This window comes from Xiphias gladius, chromosome 17 (assembly GCF_016859285.1).
Source record: "Xiphias gladius isolate SHS-SW01 ecotype Sanya breed wild chromosome 17, ASM1685928v1, whole genome shotgun sequence".
NCBI lineage: Eukaryota > Metazoa > Chordata > Actinopteri > Istiophoriformes > Xiphiidae > Xiphias > Xiphias gladius.
In genome coordinates this window covers 24,437,637-24,453,393 of record NC_053416.1, presented here as the reverse complement: position 1 = coordinate 24,453,393, position 15,757 = coordinate 24,437,637, and the positions used below count along the sequence as shown (strand labels likewise).

At 37.6% G+C, this 15,757-nt stretch overlaps 1 long non-coding RNA gene across 1 annotated transcript; it reads right to left on the bottom strand.

The window, feature by feature from the left end:
• Positions 1-1,625: 1,625 nt before the first annotated feature.
• LOC120802770 lies at positions 1,626-14,852 on the bottom strand. Its single transcript, XR_005709265.1, has 5 exons — positions 14,751-14,852; positions 11,723-11,768; positions 5,212-5,319; positions 2,288-2,378; positions 1,626-1,861 (listed from the first exon to the last, which is right to left on the bottom strand). It is a non-coding gene; the product is annotated as an uncharacterized LOC120802770 (long non-coding RNA).
• Between the last annotated feature and the right edge of the window lie 905 nt (positions 14,853-15,757).

Here is a 15,757-nt window from a genome sequence, read left to right as displayed (position 1 = left end):
TTAAAGCAGCTATTATCAATATATTTATATTAAAATGTAATGTGAAAGGGGCTGCTCATAGAGATGAATCCACAAAAAATTACCATTTGGCTCTGCAGTGCCCCTCAGCTCTACAGAGCATGTTACTGTCGTTCAGCTCATTGTTTTGGATCTGGGACACAACTTTACTGTTCTGGTTCAGTCTCCTGCTTTTATTTGTGTCATTTCTAGCAGCAGCAGGCAGCTGTTTTCAGCAAACAAGCTCTGAAATACCCTCATTCCACTACCTGCCCAGCACCTGATGACAGACAAGTTTAGCAACTAGCTGGTTAACAGAATGGTTTATTTCGCAGCTTAAGTGCAGAATATTTCCCCCAGGAGATGGTAGAGACCAAAAACAGAGCTAAAACAAAAGAAATGATTTGATTTCTATTTGCCAGATGGACAGAAACTTGACTCCAAAAATGTCTATGTCTGCTGGATGTGTAAATAGTTCACCATATTTACTTTATAAGATGGTATGTCAGCGTGTTGTGCTGCCCCTAAGTGGCCAAAACAAAAGTATTTGCGTTGCTGCAGGGGAGAAGGAGAACGTTTGTGCAAAATCTCTGGAGTTTTCCAGCGCAGCTATCTTTCAGTTTAATTGAATTAAATGTCTTTTAAAAAGAAATGACAAACAGTTAGGCATGATCATTAAATATAGAATGTAAATCTGGCAGTGAACGTTATCAGTTGCTAAAACTGAGAGTAGTTCACTGAAGGCTGGCTGACAGGCATTTGGGCTCATCATGTTGATTGTTTTTAACAGTTGTGTTATTCCCAGAGGGTAGAATGAGTTTGAGACTAAGCTTAATTAGTGAAGCAGTGCCATAAGACCTCACAGTCAGGTGTCTCTCTTAAAAACTGAATAGACGTGACAGCTAGTCTGGGTTATATTAAGACACCCAACACCATCTGCTTCAACACTATGTGATGCTGAAGAGATGTCTTTTCTGGGTTTTTCTGTCGTTGATTTGCAAACATGAAAATGAACAGGCGAAAAAAAGAGAATATACATTTTACTACAAGGATAAAGTTCCAGTGGACGAAACCAGAGGAAGACAGAGAAATGAAGGATGTAGCCAGACTTCAGATGATGTTCAGACTGAGGGAGAGCCTCCTCTCCTTCCTGTCATTTGGACAAAAGTCGAGCTTCTTACTTCAGCCAGTCCTGATAACTCACGAGGAATCTCAAAGGACATGCGATGTCATTGACAGTAAGGCTTTAGTCTTATCTCAAAGGGAGGAACGGAGGGAGCAAAAGGGTTGGATTATAATATGTTACAGTTAAAAACAAAAAAAAACAAAAAAAACTTTAAGTCCTCTGACCACTACAAACCTGTGTGAAGGAAAAGAAAAGTCCAAAAATTATGTACTGAGGGGTGGAAAGTAACTAAGTACATTCAGTTATGTACAGCACTGAAGGGCAATTTTAGGCACTTACATTCCTATACTTGCGTATGTCTATTATAAGCCACTTTAGTTTTCTACTCTGACAACTACAGTTACCAGTTACTTTGCAGATAAATATTTGACATACAGGATCAGTTTATAAAATATGATGCAATGTTAGAGATTCAATTGTTATGTTGTACTTGATACTTAAATTATATTTTGCTGATAATACTTACTGGATGTCAAAGCAGGTTTTATTCTTTTAATTGAGTATTTTCATAGTGTAGTATTTCTACTTTCACTTGAGTAAAGGATCTGAATGCTCCCTCACCCACTGCCTGTACTCGTCAGTCCTACCAATGCATGGTTTGGCTCCGGGTGGTCCTGCCAGGTGTCTGGTCTCTTCTTTTGTTATTTGTGACACCTTACTCATTGTTTTGGAGGAGTTCTGCGTGTAGAGAATCACTTAATGATATACGGCAATCACATGATTTTCACATTGCAAATTTGAAATCGCAAAGCTAAAATAATTTGTCTTAAAATTTAAATTAGTATTTGAAATTATTAAAAATAAATAAATAAATAAAAAAAACTGTATCCAAGCCTGTTCCTTGTGCAATGACAAATGGTTTAGGGATCTAATTTTATCCATGGCTGATTATTGTAAGTACAAAAATGTGCAGTTTTACATATAAAATGTGTTAAAAGTGTGTGTGGGCTGAGCAACATCACAAACATTATTATAATGTAAAACTGTATGTCTATTCCAGTATTACATTAATGAAGCTACTTTTCTAACTGTAGTGGGTACTGAGTGACAGTGCCACCCTGTGATCAAGCTTGGAATATAGTGTTACCAAAATAGCATATTTACCCCAGTCCTTAACAAACACCCACACAGTTCAGACTGGTACTCCTTTAGGTTTTCAACATCTCAGAGCATGTTCATTTTCAAATTTCACTTCCTGTTTGATGAGGAAAAACTGGGGTTTAACTTGTCTGTATATCATTTTTAGGCAGGCGGTCATAACCAGCATATCACTGTACATTTAAATATCTAATTTATGATAATCTATAATGAAATGTGTTATTTCATAAAACATTTCATTTTATTGTAAGTCGGAATTGTTTATTTTTTTAAAAACTGTAGATTTTCTACTTAAACAGATGGCCAAAATGAATACAGTCTCCTTTCATTTTAACAGCAATCATTAGTTTTATGCAGTCCATTCACTTCAGCCCGCTCTGCTCTAACTGCAGGTTTGCATTAATACACCAAAATGAGAAGCCGAGTGGTCAATGGATTTCACACTGTCCTCCACAGTGAGCTGGGAGTCCTCTGCTCTCTGGAAATCTCAGTGCATGCTGGGAGTAAACAGATGACGGCTGCTATTGCCTCTAATGGGAACTAGATGGTATTTGGAATCAGTCCTTCAGACTTGGACTAATGTCAGTCTCACTCTTCATCACTTAAAAGAGATTCATTTTGACAGTAACTTCTGTAGAAAGCTTCTACATATTTCTTTCTTTCTTTCTACAGTCATATAATAACTCAGATTACAAAACCCATAATGTCATAACAACTATCACCCAGATTCTATTATTGTTTGTCATTTGGTTGCATTTGAAGCAGGTTTAGCCAGTTTGTAATGATGGATAATGAATGAGGGGAAAGCCTGGAAGCTGCCAGTGACTACATTAATTCCCATTAAAGTTAACATTATAGGATGCCTGCACATATCTAACTAAGTAAGTCTGAGAAATGTGTGTAATAATTAACATTTAAAAAATGAAATTGTGGTTGGTAATTATCACCTGACTCCTCAACTCCTCGGCTCTACAGAGCATTTTAGCATTTTTCATTGTTTTGGTTTTTTGGGGGAATAATGCATGTTGTAATTGTGAGTTAACGATAATTACCTGATGATTTACTAAGTGTTAACTAGTCACATAAACTCATAGTGACTTGACCATTTCTTAATAGTGATAGATACAACTCTATTAAATCATCATGACTCATGCATCAGTTATGCATTACTTACACTTGTGTTTTGTACCATTTTTACAGTGTTACTGTTTCTGATTCTAGTAGTCGAGGTACCCTAAGTATTAATACACGTATTATCATGATGTATTCAGCTTTGCCAGCATTTTAATTCTCCCCGCAGAGAGGACCGTCAGAATGAATAGTCCTTATTGTCAGAAGTGAAGTTGACATTTCTCAATCAAACTGACTGCACTTAGCAAGCCAGGATCCCTCTGTTCCCTCATGGGCGTTTAATTAAAAAAAAAAAAGATCACATCCCTTGTTAAATTAATTAAACCACTGAGATCATTATAAAGCAGACGCACTGACTGTTTGTAATTATTGTATCTTGTGAATTCATGTGAAAGCAAGAACAAAACATGGCCTTGCAGGTCAACTCCACAGCATCAAGACGAACTACAGCTAACATAATCAATACAGGTCTCCTGGTCAACATTGGACTTTAATATGACTAGGCCTCGCCTCCTCAGTGGATTACAAAATTGACCAGTGCTGACTGCTATCACAGAAACTGCACAGCTGCAGTGAATCCCTCTAAAACATTATAAATACCCTGAGTCTTGAATTGCAGCACTGTCTCACTGTGCACATGCTTTTGGGAAAGTAGACAGTAGAAGTCCAGATGAATCGGTGTAAGAAAGGGGAAAAGGTGGTGCTAACTCAGCTGTGCAGCCATGCATAAAGCCGCTCAGAGTAAAACGTTCATTTGAAGGATGAACTACAGTATATTTGCTCTTATTGTTAGAATTAAGAATATGTGTCGTGCATAAATGTTCCTGAATGTTTAGAGTCGAGGTCTCAGCTCCCGAATTATTTCAGAGGGCTCGAAGGGTCGCCTCGGTTGGGAGTGACCAGCAGAGGGAGCAGCTAAACATTTTACATGTTTTGGAAATGTTTGCTGATGAGTTGATAAAAGACACAGACTCTGTTCCAGTACCCACACTACTTATACAACATGAAAATGTTCATGACATAATAGAGTCAACAGGAATACACTCAAAACCAAAAATGTCAACCTGATGGTGGCGCCGGAGGAAAAGTCAGGGGATGACTGGAGTCAGTAGGCAATCCATCCAATATCTGTCAGTCTGGACATAACTGATCTGTATACCTCTCTATGAAATGTAATATTTTTATGAAAAATATCCCAAATATTGTATTTCGATACTGTCAACATGACTATAAGAGGAAATATAAACATTTCCTCATAATTTTATACATTATGTTGGAATGTTTGGGTGGGGCAATGGTAGGTAAGGATAATTCTACTCCTTATTTTAAAACACTGAGAAGTCACTCCAGTCAGCACTGAAGAATCGCACTTAGACTTCACTAAAATTTATTTTTGGCTTCTTTATACAAACTTTCTAACTTCTACCTTCTTCTGAGAACATTTTGACTCGTAAGCCAAAGTTTAGGACCATTCTCATTTCGGATTCTTATAAGTTTTATACTGTACATACTGGCAGTTCCTCCAGTTATTAATTACTTTTCCAAGTCAGTTTGAAACTACATATGTTATATCGACGGTCTAGTTTAGGGATATCAAGTCATGTACCATGGTTTGAATCCCAACCAAACACAATACACTGATTCCTCTTATCTGCTTCTCTAAGCTGCTTAAAGATATATTTATCATCATCAGTGTTTGGTTGGAATAAAAACCTGCAGCTCAGCAGCGGACGCTGTTTTAGTTTATAGAAGCAACACAGAGCTGACCCTGAAGGAGGTGAAGTATTAACAAGTTGTACCTGTAGTCTGGTGAAGGTAGCACACTGCAGTCATTTCTTCTGGTTCTCACTGATCCGGACTTCACTCCCTCTCTTCTCATCAGCAGGAGCTGTATCTTCGTTCTGCACCTGCTATGTGGACACATGAAGTTCACACATATCTTGATGAAAAGGAGAACAATGCTTGGCAAAAAAAACATAAAACAGGACTGATGTGGCTATGTTACAATTTCTGTCATGGCTGGCTGTTTTTCAAATACAGTGTTTGAACCTTGCTGTAAAATATATGATGACCAACAGCAGAGTCAGGCTTCAGGACAAACAGAGCCACAGGCTGTACAGAGATGATGCTGTGTTGTTGGTTGCCACTATGCCCCAGCTATCCAACATTTCTCTTTGGCTGGATTGCAAGAAATGGGAATGTCCATGACTGACCGCCGCTAGATGAACCGACTTTTTACAACCTCTAGCAACTTCTTTTTTACAAAAGCGCCTAGTAACGAATCTTATGACTTTGTGTACAAACCTTTGCTACTTTCCATAGAAGAGAGTAGCCAGTATTGCCAAGTGAGCATGAGGTCAGGCTTTCACTCCGCATTCAACTGACTGCACAGCAGCTGCATTGACTAGAATCAGCTTCTAAACAACCCCAGAGTGATCATTTTACAAGTAAATATAGCTGAAATCACAGCACAGATGTCTTTAACTTATGTTTATGGTGATTCTGTCAGACGACGTCACGGTAATAAAATCAGGATTTCAGCAGAGCAGAGCAGCAGCTTGGAATTGGCTTGGAAGTGACTCTTGGTTAACATGTAGTCTCAATGTGCCACATTTAGTCACTATTTCATACTTGTTCGTTTACCGACAACAGAAAGAGAAAAACATGTAAATGAGATTAGCTTTATTGGGAATTCAGCTTTATTAAATTACTGTATATGTGAGCACAAAGAGTAGGAGAGAAGCAAACAGATAAACGGCTGAAACCGGCCTAGACTAGGCAGAATACAAGTACGATGCACTGACGTCATGAATATGTTAATTAGCGAAAGACATCATCTAGTGACATTAAGCAACTTTTCGGGGAGGCTTTAACTACTTTCCAGTTTTCAACTATGTGCTCAGTTTCGCACATTGACCATTCGTGGACCAACCATATACTAGGTTTTGACATAGTCTTGTTATTCTTGCTTTTATGCTGTGAAGATGAATCAGCAGGTGCTACAGGAGGGATAAGCCAAAAAAAAAACTAAATCATAAAAACTTCAGATGTTGACTAGATCCTTGTAGTTGTAGCTTAAAGTATCTTCAAAACTTTTTGATAACATGTCTGGATAGGCACTGAGCTGTAATCTCTTCTTACTGTGAGCTGGATGTCAGTGCTGTCGTGGTCACTTTGATTTCCCATTTCACTCACTGAAAAAGAAAGAGAGAAGACACAAGCCCACCTATTCAAATCGTAATCTCTTGGCCTTTTCCTCTGAATTCCCTTAAGTCCTTGACATCTACCAGCATGTGTAAAAGGTTAAGAACTCGTGCCTGGACAAAATGTAGCTACACACCTACTGTGACTGGAAAAATGTTACTATAAAACAAAAACAAGCATACTACAAGTATTTCATTTCCCTCTGGCTGACATATGTCACCTCAAATGACTTTCAGGCATAATTTATCAATGATGTGAAAACTAACTTATCATCATTCATCCCCACATTCCAAAGTCTGACTTTTAAAGGTTGCTGGAAGTGACCTCTCTCCTGGAGGAGTTACTGAAAGGTTCTAAACAAATTGCTGCTCCACACAGCCACAACAGATGCATTTAGTAATATTTGGCTTGTTACCCAAGAAAGTGAAAGAGTAATTATTCATTTTAATAATGATGACAATGATGTATTGCTAAAATTCATCAAACTTGGCACATACTCCAGTTGCTGTGCAGTAATGATTTGTGAAAAAATACTTTATATGCCCTGTGTTGTTTTTTGATTAAACATAGTAGTACTTATGCAATATTGCAGTCAAATAAATGTGATCACAACACAGTCTAGTGTCATCACCATAGCAAGTTACATCTAGGGCAGCATTTTAGGTCAACAACAAAATTATTAAGTTTTCAGCCATGCTAGCAGCTGTGTGAGGTGCACTGAGGCATAGCAATTCTTTAAGCTAAATGCTAAAATCAGCACATTAAAATGCTCATGATGACAATGCTAACAAGCTAATATTAAGCATGTATAATGTTTACCATGTTCACTGTCCTAATTTAGTGTGTTAGTACGCTAACATTTGCTACTTAGCTCTTATACATTGTATAGCTGAAGGTAATGAGAGTGTCATTAGTGTAACACTGGTTACCCTTAGCTGTAACTGTAATTAACTGTAAACTTAATAATTAGTGACCTTAAACAACTAATGGAATAATGTAAACCATTCCAACAAACATTACTAAAATTGATCTACAAAATAAATCTTTACAAAAAAAAAAAAATCTCATCTTACATTAGTTTTGTGAGTATTTAGTCATTTTGATCAGATGGTACTAGATGAAAAGTTCAGGGATCACCAAAGTTGTTACAATTCATTCTGAGTGGAACATGAATGTGTGCACCAAGTGCCTCTTCATACTAATCTATTGCAATAGTTGTTGAGTTATGTCACTTTAAACAACTAATGTCAACCTCAATGTTGACATTAGTGGTTTAGTAGTGGCAAAAGATGGGATCACCAAAGTCAGTGGGATTTATCATCTGTTGTATTCCTGTACAACATTTTGTGGCAATCCAATCAGTAGATGTTTGATTTAAAACTTAAACACTAGAAGAAAGGCTAGCGTTTCACCAAAGTCTTTCAAATTAATCCTTAAGCAACTGTGAAATAAAAAAATTTGGTGGCAATCAATCCAATAGCCTTTTATATATTTCAGTCGACATTGTTGTCTCTAGAGCCATGTAATTAGTGGCTAAAAAAATACTACAGGAAAAGGGCTGTTTAGTCATTTTTATACATACAGTACATACTGCAGATTGCCAGTGTCATTTCCTTGGAGTAATTGACTGTTTGATCCAATTTTTAACAGCTCTTTGCCTTATTACTGAGTAATTAATGAAATAATGGCATACACACCATTCTCACTTTGCACAATGCGGCTGTGTTGATTGCGTGCTAATTCCCAGCCAGTCCTGGTACTGGCTGCTCTTGGAAATAGACAGTGATGAACCACCAAGTTAATGGGATACATCTTCATGAGAGTATATACTGCCCATCAGGCTGAGCATGGGCTCTTAAGGAGGGTATGTGCATAAAGCAACTTACCAAACTCAGCTGCAGTGACAAAAAACAAAACAAAAACTGCAGTCTGTCAAGATACAAAAAGAGCGACTTCCAGTTTGGTGAATGGTGGAGTAGACAGCAAGTCAGAAGAGCTCAGTCGCTACTCGACATTTATTTGACATTTGTTGGATTATTCACACATCTAAGACTTGGAGAGCCCAATTCTAAAACTTCTGATTTGGTTTCCATTGCAGTGCATTTCAGACCTCTTCACTTTTTTCACATTTCGTTATGTTGCAGCCTTATGTTAAAATGTTTAAATTCATTTTTTCTTTCACCAATATACACCCAATACCCCATAATGTCAAACTGAAAACAGAATTTTAAAATATTTTGCAAATTTATTAAAAAGGAAATACTGAAATATCAAATTGACAAAAGTATTCAGACTGTTTATTCAGTACTTCGGCAGGGATCCTCTTCACCGCAGATACTTTCAAGCTCTGTCAGATTGGATGGGGGCCGTCAGTGGACAGCCATTTTCAGATCTTTCCAGAGATGTTTGATAGGGTTAATCTTTGTTTCATCCAGCCAGAGAATCTTGTCTGAGAATCCTTTAGGTGCTTTTTTGCAAACTCCAAGCGGGCTTTCGTGTCTTTCACTGAATAAAGGCTTCTGTCTGGACACTCTGCCATAAATCCCAGATCGGAGGAATGCTCCAGTGATGGTTGTCCCTCTGGAAGTTTCTGCCATCTCCACACAGGATCTCTGGAGCTCAGGCAGAGTGACCATTAGGTTCTTGATCACCTCTCACGATGGCTCTTTTTCTCTGATTGCTAAGTTTGGCTGGACAGCCAGCTCTAGAAAGAGTCCTGGTTGTTCCAAACTTCTACCGTCGAAGAATTAGGGCGGCCAATGTGCTCATGGGAACCTTCAATGCAGCAGAAATTTTTTTTGCAGCCTTCCCTAGATCTGTGCCTTGACAGAATCCTGTCTCTGAGTTCTGCAGGCAGTTCCTTTGACCTCATGTCTTGGTTTTTCCTCTGATATGCATTGTCAGCTGTGAGATCTTATATAAATCATATCTTATCATCTCAAAAATAATGAAGAGAAATGGGAGGCACCGGAGCTAAATTGAGTGTCGATTGATGGGAAAATATGAATTTAAACAATTTTACCATAAGGCTACAAAATAACAAAATGAAAAAATGAAAAAAGTGAAGGGGTTTGATTACTTTTTGAATGCACTTTATATTCAGTTCAACATGGGCAAAACAACTTTAACCAAAGGCAAAAAAGTTGAAAATGAGAGTGACGGCAGAAAAGGTGGCGACCTAGCATTTGATCTTTCTAGCTAGCATTGCACCCACACATGACAAAGGCAACAACCCAGCAGTATCTGGGTTGTTTGCTAATATACAAAGATTACTTGACGGCATGGAGGGGCAAAATATTGCAAAACTGACAGCACAAATTTAATCCAAACATGGCACTATTGCAATACGTTCTCACTCCCAACTCATCACATTTGGACGCTTGGTCAGGACCCCTTTGGCATCACTTTTTTATGCACTGGGTACCCCCTTAGCATAATTTTTCAATTTGAATGTTACACTAAATGGTAAATGAACTGCGCTTATATAGTGCTTTTCTAGTCTTAATGACCACTCAAAGCGCTTTACACTACATGCCACATACACCCATTTGCAAACACATTTATACACAATCACACATACTGAAGGCAAAGCCATCAATACTAAATTGTCCTTGGGCAAAATACAAGGAGGTGATTGGGGTGGATGGTGGGTAACAAAGAGCATGACTGTCAGCCCCATCTGTGTGGAAAAGATGGTGGTTTTGGTTAATTATAAGTAACTACTACTAAATTGTCCTTGGGCAAAATACAAGGAGGTGATTGGGGTGGATGGTGGGTAACAAAGAGCATGACTGTCAGCCCTATCTGTGTGGAAAAGATGGTGGTTTTGGTTAATTATAAGTAAACATATTGTGTCTAAATCACTTTTTTCCATATTAAACCAGACCACAATCTTTCCCTAACCTTAACCATAACCATAAAAAGATTTAATAGTGCTGAAGTCACTACAAATGGATATTGTACTGCAAGGTTGGATATTTTGGTGGAAAACAAATACACTGTCCGTGAACATTTTACTCTTAAATTCAATATCAATATATTTGCAACTTGCTAAATACTTAAAATAACAACATATTCTCGTTATAAATATAAAAACCCAATCCGATCAAAATTTGTTTTCGTACAAAATGAATTTGCTGTTGCAGTTTAGTTGTACAATATATATATATATATACAGACATACAGAACTCTTGATTGTTGATATGGACATTGGTTGGAAGATATTTTTCACTGTATTGTTGATTAGATACTTAAGAATTAGCCGTTTTACCAAGTTTACATTCACTTTTCTGTGTTTTTATTTTTAGAACAAAGAAAGGGGTTTACAGGTTCTCAGAACATTGGATAGGAGAATCAACCCTCTTCTATTATTGGATGACAAATTTGTAAAGTTCATTTCAAGTGAAATACAATTTTTCCTAGAGACAAATGCCTTCCCAGAGACTTCACAAGCCACATTATGGGAGACTCTTAAAGTATACCTCCAAAAGTAAATCATAGCTTATTCTCTCACAATCCAAAAAGGAAAAAAATCAAAATAATATGATATTCCCAACAAATCCTGGATATTGAATCAAAATACGCTCAATCCCAGACTCCAGATATTTATAAGGAGCGTTTAAGACTACAAACTGATTCAATCTTTTATCCACTGACAAGGCAACGCCTCTTATCTTCCAGGCACAATGTCTATGAATTTGAAGATAGTGCACGTTGTTTATAGGATCTGCAAGCTTGTCAAGCAACTGCCACCGCAACTGCCACTGCTCAGTCACAAAGATGAAGTCACATACAGAGGAGATGCTGAAAGATCATGACAACGTAAATAAAGCTTTTTTGAAATCTACTCTAACCTTTATACATCGGAATGTGGTGAAGACCTTGGTCCCCTTCACATTTTCTTTGAAAACTTGACTCTTCCCACCATGTCAGAGGAGCAAGATACCAATTTAAGTGCAGACATTTTGATTTCTGAAATATTTATGACCATGAAATCTATGCAGATAACAAGTCACCCGGTTCTGACGGGTTTATGACTGAATTTTATAAAAAGTTTCCCCTTCAACTGGTACCAATTCTTCAAGCTATGTTTAAAGAGGCACTCACCTCAGGCATTCTTCCCATGACTCTGAGACAGGCCTCCATGTCTCTGCTGAAAGAGAGGGATAAAGACTCACTGTTATGCACAACATATTGTACTCTCTCTTTTCTAAATTTAGATTTTAAAGTATTATCCAAGGTCTTGGCTAGGCATCCAGAGTGTGATTTCAGATATTGTTTTCACCCGATCAAACAGTATTTATTCAAGGCCAGCACTCTTAATCAAATCTAAGAAAACTATTCATTTTTTTCCACTCAGCCCTGTCGAAGTGCCCTAAGGTAGTGATTTCCTTTGGTGCTGAGAAGACCTTTGATCAGGTTGAAAGGAAATATCTATTCTTAACCCTTCAAAAGTTTGGCGTTAAAGATCAATTCATTGCCTGGATGAAACTGCTTTATTCCTCCCCCCTCGCAGCTGCAATCTCTAATAATAATCAGTCTGGTTACCTCTCTGTTGCAAGGGGGACAAGACAGGGGTGCTCCCTCTCCCCTCTCTTGTTTGCACTGGCCATTGAACCCGTAGCGATAGCACTGCGACTTTGTAAGGACTTTAAAGGTAGACATCGGACTGGACTAGAGTTTAAAGTATCTCTTTATGCAGATAATCTGCTTTTGTATGTCTCTGATCCAGCTTCATCACTCCCCTCTATTCTAGAAATCCTGAAAAAAATCTCAGGGTATAAATTAAAAGTACAAAAGAGGGAACTTTTTACTTTAAATTCTGAAGAAGATTGACTTCCTTCTAGCCTTTTCCCCTTTCTAATGGTCCAAGATTGTTTTAAATACTTGGGTATCGAGGTCACTCACTCTTTCCTAACTGATTTTACAAAAACTTCACCACTCTACTTAATAAGTGTAGACAGGCTATGAATCGTTGTGCCTCCTTACCATTATCAGTAGCAGGGCGTCTTATCCTAATAAAAATGATAGTGTTGCCCAAGTTTTTATATCTCCTCCAAAACCCATTCTAATTAAAAAAAAGTTTTCTTGAAACACTTGACAAAAGCATTATAAATGTAGTTGGATCAGCAAGACTCATCTTCAAAGACCAAAGTGGTCAGGAGATCGCCTGATTTCCTTTTTTATTACTGGCCATGCAACATTCAGAAGTTAATTCACTGGTTCGAAGACCTACCAATTGCAGGAAAGGCAGAATAAAGTGCAATTAGTTATCATCATGTCAATACCATTTGGGCTCAGTGGTTTCTGCAGCCTTGCCCCTTCTTGCCAATAATTTGAGTTCAAATATACTAGTCACTCAGTAAGAATGTGGTCTCAGTTTAGAAGATATTTTGGGCTGCAAGGGGCTTCTACTCACTCCCCCATTAAGTCAAATCACATGTTCATTGCCTCCTGTACACACTTCATATTTACTTAATGTTTTAATACAGGGATTAGAGTAATCCACAATCTATACATAGAGGACATATTTGCATCTTTCTCTTGACTATCCCAAATTGATAACCTACCTAAGAACCATTTCTTTTGTTACCTTCAGATCAGGAGCTTTGTACATTCAATTCATTTCCAGATAAGCCCATAATATCACATGTTGACCATATCCCTGAATTTAATTCAGACTGTAAAGGACTGATTTCCCAGATTTATGAGCTCATTAACAACATCAATCCACACTCCACTGTAAAAATGACCTGGGACTCGGATCTTGGAGTAGATTTAACAGATGACCAGTGGGATTCTGTCTTAGACTTTGTACACATCTATGCCCGCTAGACATAATACAGCTCAAAGTGGTATAAAGAGTTCATTTAACTAATGCTAAATTGGCACAGATTTATCTGAACACTGAGCCGTCATACCCTTGATGTAGAGGCCAGCTAGCAGACTTTATGCACATGTTCTGACTGTGTCCAAATCTGTCCACCTTCTGGATAAGTATTTTTAAAACCTTTAGTGAGATGTTTGGAATCCAATTTAACCCTGACTCAGTCTGTGCCCACTTTTGTTTAACACAAAAGGAATCCCATGCTCTCTTACCAGATAAAGCCTATGTGGTCATAACTTTCATTGCACTCCTTGCGAGATGTTCGATTCTTTTAAAATGGAAGCAGTGCACTCCTCCATACTTTTCTCAAAACAAATGTATTTCCATACATCTCAAAGATGTTATACATAACATGCTAGACATCTCAAAGATGTTGTGTATTTCTTAAAGCTAGAAAATTTAAATACACACTCAAAGGGTCCTCTCAAACCTTTGTTAAGATATGGAGGCCCTTTTTGGATTTTAATAACTCTTTTAATAACTCTCTACTCTAAAGAGTAGAGTGGACCCCTTAAAGGCCCCTTTCTCCTCTTCTCTCTTCTTCCTCTAGTTTGAATAATTAATGCAATTATTTGATCATAACCTGTAATCCTATAATCCTTGGTGGTTGGGCACCTGAGTGGTTGTGCAGGGTGGTAGGGATGGGAATGGGGACTTCAGTTTGTCAGCATATTTGATGAATAGTGCCTCTTTGTATTTAGAGTAGGTGACTGGAAGTCAAATATATGTGTTTTGTATCTTCTAATTGTGTATAATAGAAAATTTGAAAATCAATAAAATATATTTACCAAAAAAAAAGGAAAGATACACAAAAGTGCATTACTGGCACCTGCTGGTAGATCTCTGTGGGTAATGTCAGTAATTCATACTGACATGGCATGGCAGCATGGCAGCCAGTGGAGCTTGTTCTTCGTCTAAACTTGAAAACACAGTCTTTCTGAACATTAACCTCATTTACGTCTTAAAGGTTTTTGGGGTTGCTCACTTCAGCCCACAACAGGTTATAATCTCACCATGTTTGTTTGCTCACTCTGCCACATTTTAATGCAGGGATGTGTTGCATATTTTCTGTTTGGCAGTCACCAAATTTCAGCTGTTTCATAATAACAGGAACTGTTTGCTATATGATAATGTAGCTTGATTTATATGAGAGAAAATGTCAGCACTGCAGTGTTTACTGATGATATGTAAGGAGGAGCAGAGCAGACAATATTTAGTGACTAACACATTATAGAAAAACACACTCACTTCTAGTGGTTTGTAGCCACGCAGATAGTTTTGGTTATATTTGTAAAAGGCCTTGAGATATCTGTCTTTTCCGCCTCCACCACAAAACAGTGGAACTGAGCAGCATTTTGTTTGTGTTGCCCACAGCATTGGACAATTACATTTAAAAGCCCCACAGGTGTTTTCACTTCATCTCAGGCAGTGGTGGAAAGTAGCTAGATGCATTGATTAGAGTACTTTACTTCAGTACATTTTTGAGTTACTTTAATATTTTTACTTCACTTCAGTAGTTCCACATTATGCCACTTGTACTACACTACATTTCAGAGGGGAATGATGTATTTTTTACTAACTGCATTGGCTTGTTTATGACCCCTTACAAAAAAGCAGTGTGTGACTGGGGTCCCAAGTCATGTTTCAACTAAGGAGAGATTTCCTCTTTAAACTTGTCAGATGGGTTCATTAAGTAACATTTGAGGCCAAAATTAGGTAAAATGATTCTATATTTCCTATAAAAGCAAAGATTCATCCCAAAGTCCAAACTGAACAGACATTTGTGTATCAGAACTTTGTTTTTGCTTCTTTCCTCTCCCATTAATCATCTCATAACCCCTCAGATTTCTTTTGTGACACTTTGAGGAGGGGTGGCCCTTAGGTTCGGAACCACTGGACTAAACAACCTACAGCTCCATGCTCTATGTCATTTTTTTGTACATTTCATCGCCTGATTTTATTGAATTATTTTGCTGAAATAATTCATAGTATTTATATAATAATTGTCCTAAACTCGATTACTGAACTTGAGTAGTAGCTAGTAACTTTGCTTTGGAGGATGCTGTATAAATAAAGTTTGTCATATAATCATATTTATTGTTACATTATTAATACTTAAAAAAAATGTGGTGATGTCATGTAGACTGATGAGGACAAATAAAAACACCTGTGTGAGGGCAAGGCCCACAACAAACAAAGCAAACAAATTCTAAAGCAAGATATCTGTCCAGAATCAGCAACCCCCCTGACTCTGG